Source organism: Thermobia domestica, chromosome 15, assembly GCF_964235325.1.
Source record: "Thermobia domestica chromosome 15, izTheDome1.hap1.1, whole genome shotgun sequence".
Classification (NCBI taxonomy): Eukaryota; Metazoa; Arthropoda; class Insecta; order Zygentoma; family Lepismatidae; genus Thermobia; species Thermobia domestica.
In genome coordinates this window covers 196,978,725-196,998,271 of record NC_137468.1, presented here as the reverse complement: position 1 = coordinate 196,998,271, position 19,547 = coordinate 196,978,725, and the positions used below count along the sequence as shown (strand labels likewise).

At 35.3% G+C, this 19,547-nt stretch overlaps 1 protein-coding gene across 1 annotated transcript in view; it reads right to left on the bottom strand.

Moving 5' to 3' along the window:
• Positions 1-19,547, bottom strand: part of rut (adenylate cyclase rutabaga) — a gene marked incomplete in the record, with an annotated part of 698,554 nt that overhangs the window by 117,181 nt on the left and 561,826 nt on the right.

Here is a 19,547-nt window from a genome sequence, read left to right as displayed (position 1 = left end):
ATTATTACTCATCATCACCGTCTCCTTTAGCCTAACCGGCATAATCGTGGGACGTAAAACTCAAAGATTTCATTTCATTTCATATTCTTGTCGCGTACTTCGGTACGTCCTTCTTCAATCTCTCTGCAGCATTAGTGTGCAAACATCAAACACTTTATAAAGTTCCCACTGTATTCTTATCCATTCAATGATGAATTGGGCTGTATTTATAAAGTTCGCGCTCTAATTCTTACTCATTCAATGATGAATTGGGGCTGCATTTATAAAGTTCCCGCTGTAATTCTTACTCATTCAATGATGAATTGGGGCTGCATTTATAAAGTTCCCGCTGTAATTCTTACTCATTCAATGATGAATTAGGGCTGCATTTATAAAGTTCCCGCTGTAATTCTTACTCATTCAATGATGAATTAGGGCTGCATTTATAAAGTTCCCGCTGTAATTCTTACTCATTCAATGATGAATTGGGGCTGCATTTATAAAGTTCCCGCTGTAATTCTTACTCATTCAATGATGAATTAGGGCTGCATTTATAAAGTTCCCGCTGTAATTCTTACTCATTCAATGATGAATTAGGGCTGCATTTATAAAGTTCCCGCTGTAATTCTTACTCATTCAATGATGAATTAGGGCTGCATTTATAAAGTTCCCGCTGTAATTCTTACTCATTCAATGATGAATTGGGGCTGCATTTATAAAGTTCCCGCTGTAATTCTTACTCATTCAATGATGAATTAGGGCTGCATTTGTAAAGTTCCCGCTGTAATTCTTACTCATTCAATGATGAATTGGGGCTGCATTTATAAAGTTCCCGCTGTAATTCTTACTCATTCAATGATGAATTGGGGCTGCATTTATAAAGTTCCCGCTGTAATTCTTACTCATTCAATGATGAATTGGGGCTGCATTTATAAAGTTCCCGCTGTAATTCTTACTCATTCAATGATGAATTAGGGCTGCATTTATAAAGTTCCCGCTGTAATTCTTACTCATTCAATGATGAATTAGGGCTGCATTTATAAAGTTCCCGCTGTAATTCTTACTCATTCAATGATGAATTAGGGCTGCATTTATAAAGTTCCCGCTGTAATTCTTACTCATTCAATGATGAATTGGGGCTGCATTTATAAAGTTCCCGCTGTAATTCTTACTCATTCAATGATGAATTAGGGCTGCATTTATCAAGTTCCCGCTGTAATTCTTACTCATTCAATGATGAATTGGGGCTGCATTTATAAAGTTCCCGCTGTAATTCTTACTCATTCAATGATGAATTAGGGCTGCATTTATAAAGTTCCCGCTGTAATTCTTACTCATTCAATGATGAATTGGGGCTGCATTTATAAAGTTCCCGCTGTAATTCTTACTCATTCAATGATGAATTGGGGCTGCATTTATAAAGTTCCCGCTGTAATTCTTACTCATTCAATGATGAATTGGGGCTGCATTTATAAAGTTCCCGCTGTAATTCTTACTCATTCAATGATGAATTGGGGCTGCATTTATAAAGTTCCCGCTGTAATTCTTACTCATTCAATGATGAATTGGGGCTGCATTTATAAAGTTCCCGCTGTAATTCTTACACATTCAATGATGAATTGGGGCTGCATTTATAAAGTTCCCGCTGTAATTCTTACTCATTCAATGATGAATTAGGGCTGCATTTATAAAGTTCCCGCTGTAATTCTTACTCATTCAATGATGAATTAGGGCTGTATTTATAAAGTTCCCGCTGTAATTCTTACTCATTCAATGATGAATTGGGGCTGCATTTATAAAGTTCCCGCTGTAATTCTTACTCATTCAATGATGAATTGGGGCTGCATTTATAAAGTTCCCGCTGTAATTCTTACTCATTCAATGATGAATTAGGGCTGCATTTATAAAGTTCCCGCTGTAATTCTTACTCATTCAATGATGAATTAGGGCTGCATTTATAAAGTTCCCGCTGTAATTCTTACTCATTCAATGATGAATTGGGGCTGCATTTATAAAGTTCCCGCTGTAATTCTTACTCATTCAATGATGAATTGGGGCTGCATTTATAAAGTTCCCGCTGTAATTCTTACTCATTCAATGATGAATTGGGGCTGCATTTATAAAGTTCCCGCTGTAATTCTTACTCATTCAATGATGAATTAGCTGCATTTATAAAGTTCCCGCTGTAATTCTTACACATTCAATGATGAATTAGGGCTGCATTTATAAAGTTCCCGCTGTAATTCTTACTCATTCAATGATGAATTAGGGCTGTATTATGTCCTTCTGCCATCTTATCCGAGTTTCATTGTCTGACGTTATTTTCCTCTTGTGGCTTAACTGGAGTTGAAAAACAAAATTATTTTCTCATGTCAGCAGTCTCACCATTGGTTTGTCGCAGCTCTCCACCCTTCGCTATCCATGCCCAGCCCTTTCATTTCTTTCTAACTATTCTTCTCTATATCTTGTATTATTTGGTCCAAGAAACCAAAACTCATAAAATGATCTGTGTTAAGTCGAAGCTCTTAATCCATACTATCTATCACTGCTTCCCCTTAATACTCTCTAAGGATTGATTTTATATAAATTCAGAATGGTGAGAAATTATTTGACTACTACTCTTCTGTAAGGTAAAGGGAACATTATTTTCATTAAGAGGAAGTCGCAGTAGATGTTAGCTTTCAAAATGATGGATAAATCAAAGTACATATCAATTCAGTCACAATTAATCTTAGAAAATACATGTTCGTTTACAAGGAACACTCACACTTTCCAATGTTGGTATTGAGTGCTGTTTACTTTTTAGCGCAATATATGTACTTCAAAACATAGGAATACTGTATCAGGCTCGGAAAAATGAATTATTAACCGGAAATTAGTTAAATATATTACCGGTATATATAATACGAAGATTAACAATAAAAAACTTTCACGTAAATGATGTAAGTGTTTTTGTTAACACTTTATCAGATTTACGATGGTTATATAAGACGTTCTGGATAGTAAAGGCGAACTGAACAAAGGCTAGTTTTGGGGAAAATGAATATTAAACTTTCTTCATTAGGGTAAACTCAAAACGTGCCCCCATCAATTAGTTATTAATAACTTTGTTCTTACATATATATACGAGGGTGTCAAAAATTATCCGCAATGTAACTATAACTTTTCTTATTGCTCATACTGACCTCTGTCCTCGTTTATTTTATTGTTATGCTGTTGTGGTCATGCTATAAAAGTTTGATCCTAATTCCTCCATTTGTCTTCCTTTTGTTGCAGATAGATGATGGTCCTCTCCATTAGAAGTTTGCGCCAAAGAGGAACAACGAGCAGTGATCCGGTTTTTGTGGTCGGAAGGTGTATTAGGAGCCGCAATCCATCAAAGACTTTCGGTACAATACGGGAACAGTGTCTTGCCGCAACGGAGTGTCTACGAATGGATTGAAACATCGAAACCATCCTTTCTCGTGCGTAACATTTGTGCGACTATTTTGAATTTTTAAATGCATTCGAAGACATTCCGTTGCAGCAAGACACTGTACCCATATTGTACCGAAAGTCTTTGATGAATTGCAGCCCCTGATAGCCTTCCGACCACAAAAACCGGATTACTGTTCGTTGTTCGTCTTTGGTGCAAATTTCTAATGCAGCAGCCATGATCTATCTACAACAAAAGGAAGACAAATGAAAGAATTAGGACCAAACTTTTCTAGCATGACCACAACAGCGTAACAACATTATAAACGAGGACAGAGGTCAGTCTGAACAATGTACGAGAAGTTAAGTTATAATGCGGATAATTTTTGACTTGCCCTCGTATATTTCACTATTCCTTAGAGGATATTGAAGAAGTAAGATATTTTTGATCTTCGTAATTGTTTCTCGGTTATCTGACAATTGTATGAACTAAAAAAGAGCACGAATTTAATATGATTACTTCTTTTGAAATAAATCTAATTAATACATCCATCAAGAAAATGTGTTATCGAATTTGTAATGTTACTAAACAGAAACTAATTCTGAAAGCTAATAGGTGAATTCCGTATATAATCATTATAATATTTGTTTTGTTAGGTTTTAGAATTTGATTAAAAAAAAAAAAAAAAAAAGCATATAGAATGAGTGAAAACTATATTATATATATAGAGGCTCTTCTATAATTTGTACATAAAATGAAATAACGTTTGAAATGAAATTTGAAATATATAATAAACATAATAACGTTTTTGGAAAAATACTTTAATAGTTTGTAATAAGCAGAGGCCTGCAATTATTTGAGTGTGACAATATCAAAATTCAAACATGAGTTTCTTTTGCCAACAATCTCTATTTTATATAAAAGTACATGCAATGACAAAATATGACACGCCTTCTTTGTCCATTATTCTAAAAGAAGGGTTATTATTATTATGGGTTAATGTCCGTTCTAAGTTTGGAGCGTTTTTCTAAAAAAATTTAAGGAAGGTTCTAGAACCTTTCCCTGCAAGTACCACATTCTAAAGCTGCAACTATGTGAAAATATATTGAAACTTCCAAGCAAATTAATTTCAATTCAGTAAAGCTCAAATAACATTTATAAAGCAGTAAAAATCTGACTATAAGCTGTACATTGTAAACATGCTAGTGGCTAGCCACAGACTGACATTCACTCATTTGCAATACAAGTGATAAGATTAGGGTTTTCAAATGTTCCAGTGTAGTAGGACAGTTCCTGATTTACACGATTTATTCCCCTCAAAATTGTTCAAAGTCCCCCAGCGTCCCCTGTTTTTCTCTAAAACTTAAGTAATATCATTCGTGCGATATTTTTTTCAAAAAATCCCGCTTTTATTAGTCATCGATATTCAATTAATAAGAATAATCTACTCTCTGTCACTCACTTTTCGTGAGAGTTGGTTTGTTATATAATTAATTCTAATATTCGAGGAAAAAGCAGGTGCATAACTATGAGTGCAGCGTAAATTTTCATGAAGCAGAATTCCTACTGATCTGGAGAAATCTATTTCCCTGACTTTTCCCTGATCTTTGTCGAGAAATTCTCTGACTTTCATGACTAGTGTCGGATGACGTTGATATATAAATAAGGAATAAATAACAGCGAATATTTATATATGAGAACATTTATTCTATAGAGACTAATAGTAATCAATTGCTCATACGTACATTCCAGTTACCTCCCATAAAAATCTGAGCAACGTCCAATACTGTGATCATTTATGGTTGGCTAAGATGAAATTTGTATACAATTCATACTAGGAAAAAATATATTTTATAAAATTTCTCTGACTTTCCCTGATTTCCAGTCCTTTCCCCTGAGTTTCCCTGACTTGCACTATTTTCCTTAAGTTTTTTCCTGACTTTTCAGACCAGTAGGAACCCTGTAAAGATCCCGCCTTTTAGTGTAAATGTTCATACGGTATCCGGTTTTTCTAAATCTGAAAATTTGAGAGCCCTAGATGTAACTCAAAACCACGGTTTAATTTACCTACGAAAGATAAATGTCTATATTTGGCTTTTTCTATGGTAAGCATAATACTCGTACAAGATGATTTCCATAACTTTATGACAGAGCTAGAGAAAGGGGGAGCTTTAGAAACCATTTGTGTCATTCTTCCACAAGAAGAAACAAAAGATAGACATCTATCAAACACCATAAGCTGTACACCACCCAAATAAATCGTACACCGTAATTTTGAGTTATATCACTCTTGCTGAAAATAAGATAACCATTATATTGCACGTTCTGAGAACTACAAAACGAAATAGTTGCTAAACTTTTGTCTTAGAGTCATCTCTACGCTGCAAACTGAAACACTTTGCTTTAACAAATGATGGATTAAGCATTCGCAGCAGCAAGCGAAATGAAATTTTACTTAAATGAACAGCAACAATGCACAACGGTTTGTGTAATTACTAATGAGATAAGCTTAAGTTTTGTGGGCAAAAAAGTAAATTTAAAAAAATAATGATGCGTAACGTTCTGTTCTATTACTAATTATTTTCTCAGAAGATCTAAGGCTAAATGTTATACTTTCTTTAACATAACTTGTGTTTTAGGACACAACGTTTCACAAGTAGGACAGAACATTTAGTAATATTTTAATTCAGCTATTATCGATGACTTGGTATCACAGTATTATACAGGTTGAGGTTGTTAATTTGGACCAGGTTTACCATTAAATTTTGTTCGTGCTATTTAATGGCATTAGTTTGTTTCGAGACATTGTGTGCATTACAAGTAGAGTTAAAAACCTGGTACGACTTATTGGTCTCATCTTCTATAATTATATTTACGTAATTTGGTATCAGTGCAAAGGACACACTTTAAGTTCTTTTTCTTTTATTACAAATCTTTTTGTGTTCCAGATATTTCAGAAATTACTGAATAACTTAAGCTGTCTGAAATATAATCTTCACAGGGAGATGATGAAATTACAAGTCTAAATAGTTGAGAATACTCCAAGAGTATTGCCAGAACGAACTTAAAAAGAATTAATTTTTCTTATTAACTTCTATAGGCTTTATACCAATTGTTCTATGTACTTCATTATTATACCCGAGATATGACTCCTTAAATTTCCCGAGATCCGAACTTTCTTGGCCATCTGGGGAACGGTCACCAGTTGGCCAGTGGCCACCGGTTACTATTTGGTACCAAAATGTTCAGCGATACCAACATGATCTCTCTATGACTTACGATTTTCGAGTTATGGCTCCTTAAATCTCCCGAAATCCCAACTTTTTTTTGGCCAATATCTCGGGAACGGTAAGAGAGACGCGAAAAATTCCATCACTTCTTTGAGATAGTTTTTGATGCTCTATCGAATGGAGGGTTCAAATCCCTATGACTTACGGTTCCTGAGATATGGCTCCTTAAATCTCCCGAAATCCCAACTTTTTTTTGGCCAATATATAGGGAACGGTAAGAGAGACGCGAAAAATTCCATCACTTCTTTGAGATAGTTTTTGATGCTCTATCGAATGGAGGGTTCAAATCCCTATGACTTACGGTTCCTGAGATATGGCTCCTTAAATCTCCCGAAATCCCAACTTTTTTTTGGCCAATATCTCGGGAACGGTAAGAGAGACGCGAAAAATTCCATCACTTCTTTGAGATAGTTTTTGATGCTCTATCGAATGGAGGGTTCAAATCCCTATGACTTACGGTTCCTGAGATATGGCTCCTTAAATCTCCCGAAATCCCAACTTTTTTTTGGCCAATATCTCGGGAACGGTAAGAGAGACGCGAAAAATTCCATCACTTCTTTGAGATAGTTTTTGATGCTCTATCGAATGGAGGGTTCAAATCCCTATGACTTACGGTTCCTGAGATATGGCTCCTTAAATCTCCCGAAATCCCAACTTTTTTTTGGCCAATATATAGGGAACGGTAAGAGAGACGCGAAAAATTCCATCACTTCTTTGAGATAGTTTTTGATGCTCTATCGAATGGAGGGTTCAAATCCCTATGACTTACGGTTCCTGAGATATGGCTCCTTAAATCTCCCGAAATCCCAACTTTTTTTTGGCCAATATCTCGGGAACGGTAAGAGAGACGCGAAAAATTCCATCACTTCTTTGAGATAGTTTTTGATGCTCTATCGAATGGAGGGTTCAAATCCCTATGACTTACGGTTCCTGAGATATGGCTCCTTAAATCTCCCGAAATCCCAACTTTTTTTTGGCCAATATATAGGGAACGGTAAGAGAGACGCGAAAAATTCCATCACTTCTTTGAGATAGTTTTTGATGCTCTATCGAATGGAGGGTTCAAATCCCTATGACTTACGGTTCCTGAGATATGGCTCCTTAAATCTCCCGAAATCCCAACTTTTTTTTGGCCAATATATAGGGAACGGTAAGAGAGACGCGAAAAATTCCATCACTTCTTTGAGATAGTTTTTGATGCTCTATCGAATGGAGGGTTCAAATCCCTATGACTTACGGTTCCTGAGATATGGCTCCTTAAATCTCCCGAAATCCCAACTTTTTTTTGGCCAATATCTCGGGAACGGTAAGAGAGACGCGAAAAATTCCATCACTTCTTTGAGATAGTTTTTGATGCTCTATCGAATGGAGGGTTCAAATCCCTATGACTTACGGTTCCTGAGATATGGCTCCTTAAATCTCCCGAAATCCCAACTTTTTTTTGGCCAATATATAGGGAACGGTAAGAGAGACGCGAAAAATTCCATCACTTCTTTGAGATAGTTTTTGATGCTCTATCGAATGGAGGGTTCAAATCCCTATGACTTACGGTTCCTGAGATATGGCTCCTTAAATCTCCCGAAATCCCAACTTTTTTTTGGCCAATATCTCGGGAACGGTAAGAGAGACGCGAAAAATTCCATCACTTTCTCAGATAGTTTTTGATGCTCTATCGAATGGAGGGTTCAAATCCCTATGACTTACGGTTCCTGAGATATGGCTCCTTAAATCTCCCGAAATCCCAACTTTTTTTTGGCCAATATATAGGGAACGGTAAGAGAGACGCGAAAAATTCCATCACTTCTTTGAGATAGTTTTTGATGCTCTATCGAATGGAGGGTTCAAATCCCTATGACTTACGGTTCCTGAGATATGGCTCCTTAAATCTCCCGAAATCCCAACTTTTTTTTGGCCAATATATAGGGAACGGTAAGAGTGAAGCGAAAAATTCCATCACTTTCTCAGATAGTTTTTAATGCTCTATCGAATGGAGAGCTCAAAATTGAAAAATTTCAAATAAGACACAACACACACAGATATAGAGAATTCAGTAACGAACTTTTTAAGTTCGTTCAAAATTTGTAACGAACCGAATTCCAATAACTTCTTGATTTAAATGAAAAATAATTCGCACAATGTTAACGATATTAATATTTGTAACCACACCAGAAACGTTAACCTTTTTGATTACTAAAATATATATATTAAAGTGTATAACACAGTGCAAATTATTGTGAAGTTATTTCTCCAATTAAATCAAGAAATAACAGGATTTCGTTTGAACGTAAGTTTCTCTTAATTTTCAACCTCATCTCCAGAGGAAGACTACAGCGCAGACAGTTGTAATTATTGACTAAAATTCAAATATCAGGAATATTAAAAGATTAGTAATAAAAATAAATATATAATTACGTAAATTCGTCATTCAGTAGAATTCGTTATAGAAATCAATACGGCATATTAGAAATTGAAGACCTCGGTGCAAGAAGGGGACAGCTCCAATTTTACATTTGGCACAGGATTGCTACATAACTTCGTTAAAAATAAATTTGCTCTCTTTTCACCTTCAAACTTCTGATGAAGAAAGGTTTTATCTTATTAATAGCATACAGGATGTTTTCACAAACAGTTTGGAGGCCAGAGTAAAATAAGTTTTTAACGAAGTTGCAATCCTGAGTCAAATGTAAAATTGGAGCTGTCCCCTTTTTGCACCGAGGTCTTCAATTGTTTTCATACATTAGTAAAAAGTAGCAATAATAATAATTAACTAATTTAAAAAAGTGTCATAGAATGAAAAAAAAGAACATATCTTCATAATTTTAAAGTTTTAGTATTTCCTTTCATCTCAAATATATCAAACAAAAAACAACAGCAAAAATAAAGAAGGAACACAACAATGGGTCAGAAAGTTAAAAAAGAAAATAGTAAACACAATGGGCAAAAGAACACAGAGTCAAAAAATTGGAAAAAATCGAAAAATCTGTACAGTCAGTAACAAAATGTTTATTTTGCTTCCGATAGGCTCCTAGAACAATCATCTGAGATAGTCAAGAAAAAATCTATGCATCGAATATTTGTGAAGTACAAAATTCAATGAAATTACTGTAATTTTGTCACTGAGTGTACATGAAAGAATAAACGAAATCGTTAAAGAAAACATACTAATATTAGACAAAAGTTATTGAAAACAAGAAGTCACTCATAAATAAGAGACAGTTCATAATAAATAAAACTATTCGCTACACATGCTTTCAAAAAAATAGAAGCCCATTTTCATATGATCAGAAGTAAACACTTTTATTTAGGACATGCGTTGCTTTGTCTCACAACGTGGCGTGGATTTTTACATTTGATAAACTCCTACGCAAAAGCTGTAGTTCCTCAGAGTTTACAGTTGATTACAAATACAGTAATTGTGATAGATGTCATTTACTATAAAATCATGAAAGTTTTTCTATGAAGTTGTTTCTATCATTATTTATTTATTTATTTATTTATTTATTTATTTATTTATTCTAAATTTTGAAAGTAAGTGATCCAAAAGATAACCTCAACAGTTAAATCTCAGAAAGTTGTTTGATTTGAGTTAGTACAAAATATTGCACAGTAATATTCACATGCAAGTCTACAAGAATCAGTAAAATCAATATTCCCCCCCCCCGCCCCCCTTGTTTTCCAATGTTGTGCTAATCCTATAACTGTATATTCGGGCTAGTTTTTAGTTCAGAGCATGATTTCCAAGACATTGTGCCATTATAATGAGATAACGCTCTGACTGGAAAACGAACTCTTAAATTATTTTATTTTACATTCCATGTTTCTGTCCAGCAAACCATTGAAGCCTGTGAAAAATACATAATAAATAAATGAATAAATAAAATCAGAGGAGGATAAAAACGTAGGAAGCGGTCTACTAAATAAAACAGCTGTAACTAGAGGTTTATGGTATTACTCAAAGACCACTGAACAGATGTTGATACCTGATACCCCGAAGAACTACCTCTGATGTGTGACATTTCCCACAATATAGTTTTTTTTTTTTTTTTGATAATTTTATTTTGAACAACCAGGAAAACTTTAACAGTGATTGCCAGGTATCAATAATCACTAATGATAGTATTATGTAGAAACAATTGAACAACAATAATACGACGTTTTTTAACGAGTTATTTTAATAGTAAAACGATTTAACATCTATTTAAGGTCTATGGGGATAATTTTTAATCTCTTAAATGAGGAAAATCCCATAAAATACGGCGATTGGAAACCCAAATAAATAAATGGTGGGACATTTGAGGACGTGCGTCGAAAAAATTAAATGAAATGATTTTTTTTTTTTTAGCTTAACGCCCCATGATTTTGCCCTTTCGGCTAAGGGAGACGGATGATTAATGCGAATGAATGATGGAAAAATTGGTGGAATGAAAGGTGGAAGGAAACTGGAGTACTCCGAGAAAACCCATGGACACAATGTCGTCTAGCACAAACTTACTTGGCCGGGAATGGAACCAGGACCCCACGCACCAGAGGTAAGCGCTCTACCACTGAACTACGATTCCTCCCCTGGGACGTGCGCTGAGAACAATGGTAGATGATGTAGCATACGAAATACGCTGTTCGTTATTCTTCCATCTCTTGAAAACCTCAGACCTGTCTTATATCCGACAACCATAGAACATGGAATGTAAAATTAGAATACGAATATACGTGTTTCGCTAATATTTGTCGATATACGTATATACAGGCTGTTAATGAACTATACCAACAAACTGTAAGAGGTGATTTCTCAGATCAAAATAAGACCAAAAGTTTCTATGGACCTGTGGGGAAAAGTGTATAGTTTCAGAGATAGGGCTGTCCAAAAGTCAAATTTCAAGAGGCCCTATTTCGAATTCTTGAAATCGTGGAGTGGTGGTCCTTATCAGCGTAAAGGAAGTTACGCATACACAATCTAAAAATGCATATTTCATTAATGTTCAATGAATGTGTAGGGTATTCCTTCACGGTGAAATTCCCATGCACGCCATCAACCGAATTTTGAGATATGCTCTGACTTTGTGATTGGTCCAAAGTAGGTAAACAATAAGCCTTGACAGCAGTGAACATGGAATCCTTTGGCGCGATGTCGGAAGTGTTGAGGATCGTCAACAGCACGGTCCCTCGTACTCGGGAAAAAGCATGCTGCGATATTTTCTTTCACGCTTATAAGTGAAGAAAACGTGAAACATACCGTGACGAAATACATCGCATCACACGTTATTCCGAACACACACACACACACACACACACACACACACAAAAAAAAAAAAAAAAAAAAAACATGGAATTGCCGGTTCCTAACACTTCTGACTTCCCTCCAAAGCACTGGATGACTTCCTTTACGCTGGTAAGGACCACCATCCATAATTTCTGGAATCCGAAATAAGGTCTCTTGAAATTTAGCATTTTCGTGATTTTGGACAGCCCTCCCTCTGAAACTATGCTCTTTTCGCCATAGATTCAAATGAACTTTTTCACTTATTTTGATGTGAGGAATCACCTCTTACAGTTTGTCGGTATAGTTCATTAACACCCTGTATATATATACATATATAAAGTATACACTATATCACAATTTGCATGGTAACTCTGTGGAACTTTAGCTGGTGAAGAGAAGCTTTCCTCTTGTTCAGAAATTTGTTAAGAGTAATCAAAAAAATAGTAAAACACTCTCAATCATGGGTTACGACATCACACAGGGCACAGCATTCCACTTGAGTATAGCAGACTTCGGAAGATGTAGCGCGAGAAATAGAAACTGAAGGAAAGATTTAGGAAGCCATTAGTTAGAATAGGTGTTTAAAAAAACAGTGGAATTTGAAGCTGTTAAGAAACCAATCGGATGAGGAGGGTTAAGTAAAGAATTGTTGTTGTGTCTAAAGGAAACAAGAAATTTTGCATACATTCAAATAAAACTCCAATGCAAACTTACAAAGTTTCAAGTCATTTTACTTCGAAGGTTAACCTAATAAAAGTACCACCATGGTTCATGTTTTGTTTCTGAACAACTTTTGAATTTAATGAAAAATAAAGTATTTTATTGGATTGCGGCATTTAACGCATATATGCCCTTATGTTTTTTTTTTATTTAATTTATTTTGGAAAATAGATAGTTTTCGATCTATTCTTGGTGAATTTAGTCTCATTTCTTTTTGCTGATTTTCCATTGGCTAATTATATACTAGGTCGAAAACGACCCGAGGGCAAATATATAAGCTTTAGCAATAACAAAATACGTAAGTGGGTCAGGCAGTACTTGTTTAAAAAAAAAAAAAAAAAAAAAAAAAAAAAACTGTATTTAGAGGCCTAACTAACTTTTGTCCAGCGAAACGCAGCAAGATAATTTCATATATATAGAAAAAAATGTAATATTGACTTAGTTACTTTATTTAGATAATATGTTTAAGAGACTATATAAATATTTCTTTATTATTAAAAAAAAAAAGAAAGAAATGAACTACACTATATTCATTGAGGGTTCATATCAAAATTTTTCACAAGGAATAAACGAACTTCCTTGAATTTTTTTGACTATATATCGAAAACTGTTTCTGTGATACTTTCTTCTATCCCTTTGATTACTGCATGCACTACTGCATAAGTGCCATAATTTGCATGGCCATTATGTGGAAAAATAGCTTAATAGTGTACCTTTCAAATGTATATAATACAAATTGGTTTGTTCATTGTTAATTTTAAAAAAAAATCAAAAAACATCTGTTACTTTCTGGACAAAACGTCCGTTTATTATGGCGATAAAATTGTAAATATACCGATATGATTTCCTTTAAGAGCCGTCACTAAATTAGAATCACATATTTTACTTCTTAAAATATACACTGCTACAAGGCTTGAGTATTTTCAGAAGGTAAAATTTTTAAACTGACACACAATCATAATCATACGCCTTGCAAATAAAATCAGAAAAATAAACACACTGCTGAACAAGACTGCACTTATTTAATGTAAGAACACGTTTACACGTGACGTTTCGATCTTCTAGCCAAGATCCTCATCAGACGTACACTGACAAGTAAACCTTACGTTTGGGTGAGTCGAGTTGCTGACTGAGACACATGTGAGAAAGTAGTACTAAATGTGGTCAGTATTTCAGTGAAGTTGTAGGTGCGAAGCTCCAGGGGTTTAGGAGATACAGCTACCAGAACATCACATGGAAGTACAGAATAGTCTTCATAAAGTTGGAGGTAAAAGCTCTGTAAGACCTCTTGTAACGACAAAAGGTGAATAACAAATATATGGGTACATATTAGGATTAGGGGGAAGTCATATAGTAAGGGTATAACTGACGGCGGCCATCTTGAAATCCGCCTAACATTTATCCACCTGCTTTTTATTTAATTATTATCATTAACACAAAATTTACAAGGTGTGGTAAAGGACTAATAGGCCTACATATGCTGCAACAATATCTAATTTCCCTGTAACTTTTTACCAATTGCGCGTAAATCAAAATTAACGTCACCATTGTTCTTCTGATTAACTTTGCGCCTTAAACCATGTATCACATGACCCTATTCCTATTTTAAAAACTTAACCTTAATTCAAAATGGCGGATTTCAAGATGGCCGCCGTCAGGTATACCCTTACTATCCCTTTGGAGATCTTGGCTTTTTGGGCTATTTTTGAGACTTTCAGTCAAGCAGCTACTGCATCGTCACTATTTATCCTAGGATCATGGTTCATACCTCATTCTCTTCAGAATAGAGCTGGCTTTCAAATGGTACCACTTGCATGCTCATACCATATACCAGAAACGGGAAAAAATTGTCAAACTGAAAATTTCGGAGGGAAAATTTTTTTTCTCGAACTTTGCCCCCCCCCGGACCCCCCTGTGTGATTGTAGCCATCTAAAAAAAAATCTGATAAATAGTACTTGGTATACTGAATGTGTGTGCCAAATTTCAAGTTTCTATCTTGAATAGTAAGGGCGGGAGAATTTTTATCAAAAATTCCCACAATGCCCCAAATCACCATAAAACACTATGATCTCAGGGAAAAAAATTCCTGAGACATCCCTAATTACCCTAGGACTATAATCCACCATCATTCTCTTCAGAATAGAACTGTCTTTCAGGTGGTACCATTCACATGTCTCCATCATGTATCTAAGACGGGAAATTCCTGGAAAAAGGGATTTTATGAGGCAAAATTTCCCTTTTTTCAACTTTTGCCCCTCTGGACCCCCTGTTTTTACGCAGAAATCGAAAAAAAATACTTCTAGTAAATACTACTCGGTGGACTGAATGTTTGTGGAAAATTTCAATCTTCTACGTGAAAAAATAGGCCAGAAAAAATTTCCCTACCATGCCCTACTTTTACCCTATACAGAAGTATATTTGGATAAAAGTTCACTGAGACGGCCCTAATTACCCTAGAATAATAATTCGACCGTCGTTCTCTTCAGAATGGAACGGCCTTTCAGACGGTATGACTCACGTAGTCCTATCGTGTATGTGAGGCGGGAAAATGACGAAAAACGGAATTTTTGGGGTAAAAATATCCTTTTTTTTTAACCCTTTGCCCCTCTGGTCCCCTTCCCCCGTTTTAGCACTGACATCGGAACAAAAAATCTGGTAAATACTACTCGGTGGACTGAATGTTTGTGCAAAATTTCAATCTTCTACGTCAGTGGTGCCCACCCCCCCTTATGTCCATGACGCACCCCCCCCCGATTGTCTACCCGTAGGTGTTCTTCCATGGAAAAATCTTCTTTTCGATTAATTTTTACACTCCCTCAAACATATTTATACTGATTTTTAACCCCCCCAAATATTTCAATGACGCACTTTGCGTCATAGCCCCCCCTTGTGGGCACCCCTGTCTACGTTCAAAAATAAGCCCGCCAAAAAATAATGAACATAGGCTTAAAAAAGGAAAAAATACATTTTAAGATTATGACGTCATCACCTCCCATGACTGGACCTAAAACCATACGTAATGTCTTCTACAATGTCTCTGGACTTGAAAAAAAAAAAAAAAACGGACGAAAAAGCTCAAATAGAAGAGAAATAGCGCAATGTACCATGAAAAACGCGTATGGTACAAAATGTACCATAAGATCCCCAAAGTGCTATATGACTTCCCCCTAGTCCTAATATGTATCCATATATTTGTTATTCACCTTTTGTCGTTACAAGAGGTTTTACAGAGCTTTTACCTCCAACTGTATGAAGACTATTCTGTACTTCCATGTGATGTTCTGGTAGCTGTATCTCCTAAACCTCTGGAGCTTCGCACCTACAACTTCACTGAAATACTGACCACATTTAGTACTACTTTCTCAAATGTGTCTCAGTCAGCAACTCGATTCACCTAAACGTAAGGTTTACCTGTGAGACATAAAATGAGGGAATGGACTCAGGTACGTCTGATGAGGATCTTGGCTAGAAGATCGAAACGTCACGTGTAAACGTGTTTTTACATTAAATAAGTGCAGTCTTGTTCAGCAGTGTGTTTATTTTTCTTTTTTGTAAAATTTTTATTTTTCAATTTTTCGATGGAAACACGTATATTTCTGGCAGAGCAGAAGCCAGGATATTCTATCATTAATACCCTACGAGTTAGGCGTATTCTTTTCTCAGAATTATTACTCCTGTTGCAAGGTTGAAACTTTGTAGGTATACACGGAACAAACATTTGATAAAAAATAAACAAAATTTCTTGTTTCACTGTATACTGTCATGACAATTACTTTCTTAAAAGGCCCCATCACGACGAAATTAAAATACCGCTAATTTGACAGTAATTATGTGATATCTTCAAATAGATAAAATATAATCGAAAAGTGGAACAAAAGCAATTTGACAAGATTATTTTACATGAGATATCGCTATCACGACTCATTTATCTGCTTTTGATTTCCAGCCATTTACAAAAATCGGATTTTATTTTCGCGTTTATAAATGGCTGCAAACGGAAGGCTACTAGGTGACCCATGATAACGATACCTCATGCGAAATAATATTGTCTAGCGCGCTCTTGTTCCACATTTCGATTTTTTTTTTTTTCATTTATTTGAAGATATCATATAATTTCTGTAAAATTAGCGGTATTTTAATTTCGCAGTGATGGGACTCCTTAATCACTCCTCAGATTCCACACAAGTTGAGAGAAATAGCAAGTGAAAACACTACGTGTCCAAGTAAAAGTAGTAGTAAAAAAAAAGTGGGATCTAAAATGAGGGAATGGAACTACTTGTTTCTCATTTTTTCTACTCAGAAAGGTGTCGTAAAACGTGATCTTATTTGTACTTACTGAAATATCGTTCTCACTCAACTACAATGAAAACAAATAAAGAAAAAAACAAACAATGAATACCACATTGCTAGTACACTACTTGAATGTATATGTATGTATGTACGTATGTATGTACACAGCAAAGCTATACGAGGTATCCCTATAAGATTGGCCAATAATATACAAGCTGAATATTTGGATTAAAATAAGAAAATGCCATATGTCCAAAAAAGTGTTCATTTAGCAGGCAGGTGGCTATCACTGCTGTTGAGGGAAGTCACATCTATAAAAATTGAGCTTTTATCGTTACCAGCTAAGGGGGAATATTTACCTAACGTCCTAAATGTTGGTTACAAGACATTCTTTCATCAGCTTCGTAGTGATAAATGTTTAATTTTTATCGATGTAACTTCCCTCGGCAGACGCCCCTGCTATCAAGAAATTCAAGGATAAAACTTGAATTAAAAAGGACAAGACCCACGTTTCTGGATACGTTTATTGTACAACAAACTTACAAATAAATGTTCGAAGTAACTTCCTAGACACAATGCAAGTATCACCATCTCCTTTAGATTCTATACTTAAACAAACAATATACACTCTTGTTCAAGAAATCTGGTCACCTATTTCTCTTTGAAAAGTCCTGCATTCTTATCAACAGTTGAAATTTATTCAAATAAATGTTTTTTTTTTTTTGGTTCAATGAAATCTTTATTTAGAGCTGGAGTATTATTTATTTATTTATTTATTATTTATTCACTAAGTTTCACACAGCACAAGGCCATTTGGATGAAACTGAACAACATAAGAAAAGAAGTACAATTTTTTTTTTTTTTTTTTTTTTTTTAAAAAAAAGGTTGCCTTTAAATTTACAATACTCTCTTCGGCTGAGTTCCAAAGTTTCGTTTAGAAGTAAAAATGTTGACACCTGTTGAAAATGTATTGTAATCATGCTCTAGACTGTAAAACAAGGAGAGAGCTGAGGTATCAAATTTTTATTGAAGTATTAAATCTCTATTTAGAGCTGAAGTATTAAATCTCTATTTAGAGCTGAAGTATTAAATCTCTATTTAGAGCTGAAGTATTAAGAGTTTCCTATATACCGTTGCCATAACATGGCCGTCTAGAACAAGATGAATAGTCAAGATTTTTGAACAAGAGTGTAATTGTTGTATTTGAAGTTTCCAACTTCTACATGGCAATATTAACCCATTACAGTTAATTCTAGGGCGGCGCGGTGGTTCAATGGTAGAGCGTTCACCTCCGGTGCTTGGGGTCGGTGGTTCGATCCCAGCTCGCGCCGTGTGGACTTTGTGATGGACAAATACCGTGCTCGTGGGTTTTCTCGGGGTTCTTCCGTTTCCTCCCACTATATTCATTCCACCATTTCACTCATTTCTCATTATCACCGCCTGCTTTAGCCTAACCGGCATAACCGTGGGACGTTAAACTTAAAGATTTTATTTCATTTCATTTTTAGTTTTTTCTAGGGTAATTTTAAGACTATCTGTGCGAGACTACGTTTCCAAATGTCGTTCCTTGCGAATGAATTTTAGTAGATCATAAACGAAAATTTATATATATTATTGTTTGTTCAAGTTCTAACTAAAATAATTTCGTAAATTTAATGTACTTGGATTGTTTAAGTGAAATGTGTACACGTTAGTTCATTATAATGCTTATTGTTTCATAATAATAAAAAAAAGACAGATCGTGACTCATTGGGTTTTGTTTCTTTTTAAAGTTGGCTATGACGATTAATGGATATCGAACACGCTACTACATTACAAATACTGTTCATCAAAAATTACAATATTCGTCATGACCTTCCTGTTCTAATCGGAATTTCCTTTAATTTCTTTCTTTCTTTTCAAGACTACAGTACAAAAGTCATATGGTGACAGGTTCAGGGCTTCATTCAAGATGTACGAGAACCTTCCATCAGAACTTGTGACGGTACCTGTACTCTTTTATTGCGATTTGAAAACAAACGCCATGTTAAACAACTTAATCACACATACTACTTATATGACAACTATCTGAAGAATGAGCACCTCGCTGAGCCGATTTGAGTCAATCTATTTTTCTGACTTTTCATGAAAATCTGAACCTGTTATTCGAGACACGACCGCAGTGGCATTGTGTCACTTAAGAAGTGAGAACTTGCAGCACGTAACTAAACAGCAATGCTGTAACAAGTTACATCACTTACATTATAACGTAATTCACGTGTCATGTAGGATGCACATTTCAATTTGGTTTCATTTGAACAACATACGCACTTCAGTTTATAATGGTGTACAATAAATGCTCAGATTCGTCAGACATGAAATCAAATCTTGAAGTTTTACGTCCCACGCTTATGCCGGGTTAAAGGAGACGGTGATGATGAGAAATGAAGGAAATGGTAGAATGAAGAAAGTTGAAAGAAATGGGAGAACCCCAAGAAAGCCCATGCACAAAGTATTTGTTCACCACAAAGTTCACTTGATACGAGCTGGGTTCGTACCACAGACCCCATGCACCAGAGGTGAACGCTCTGCCACTGAGCCACCGCGGAACCGATT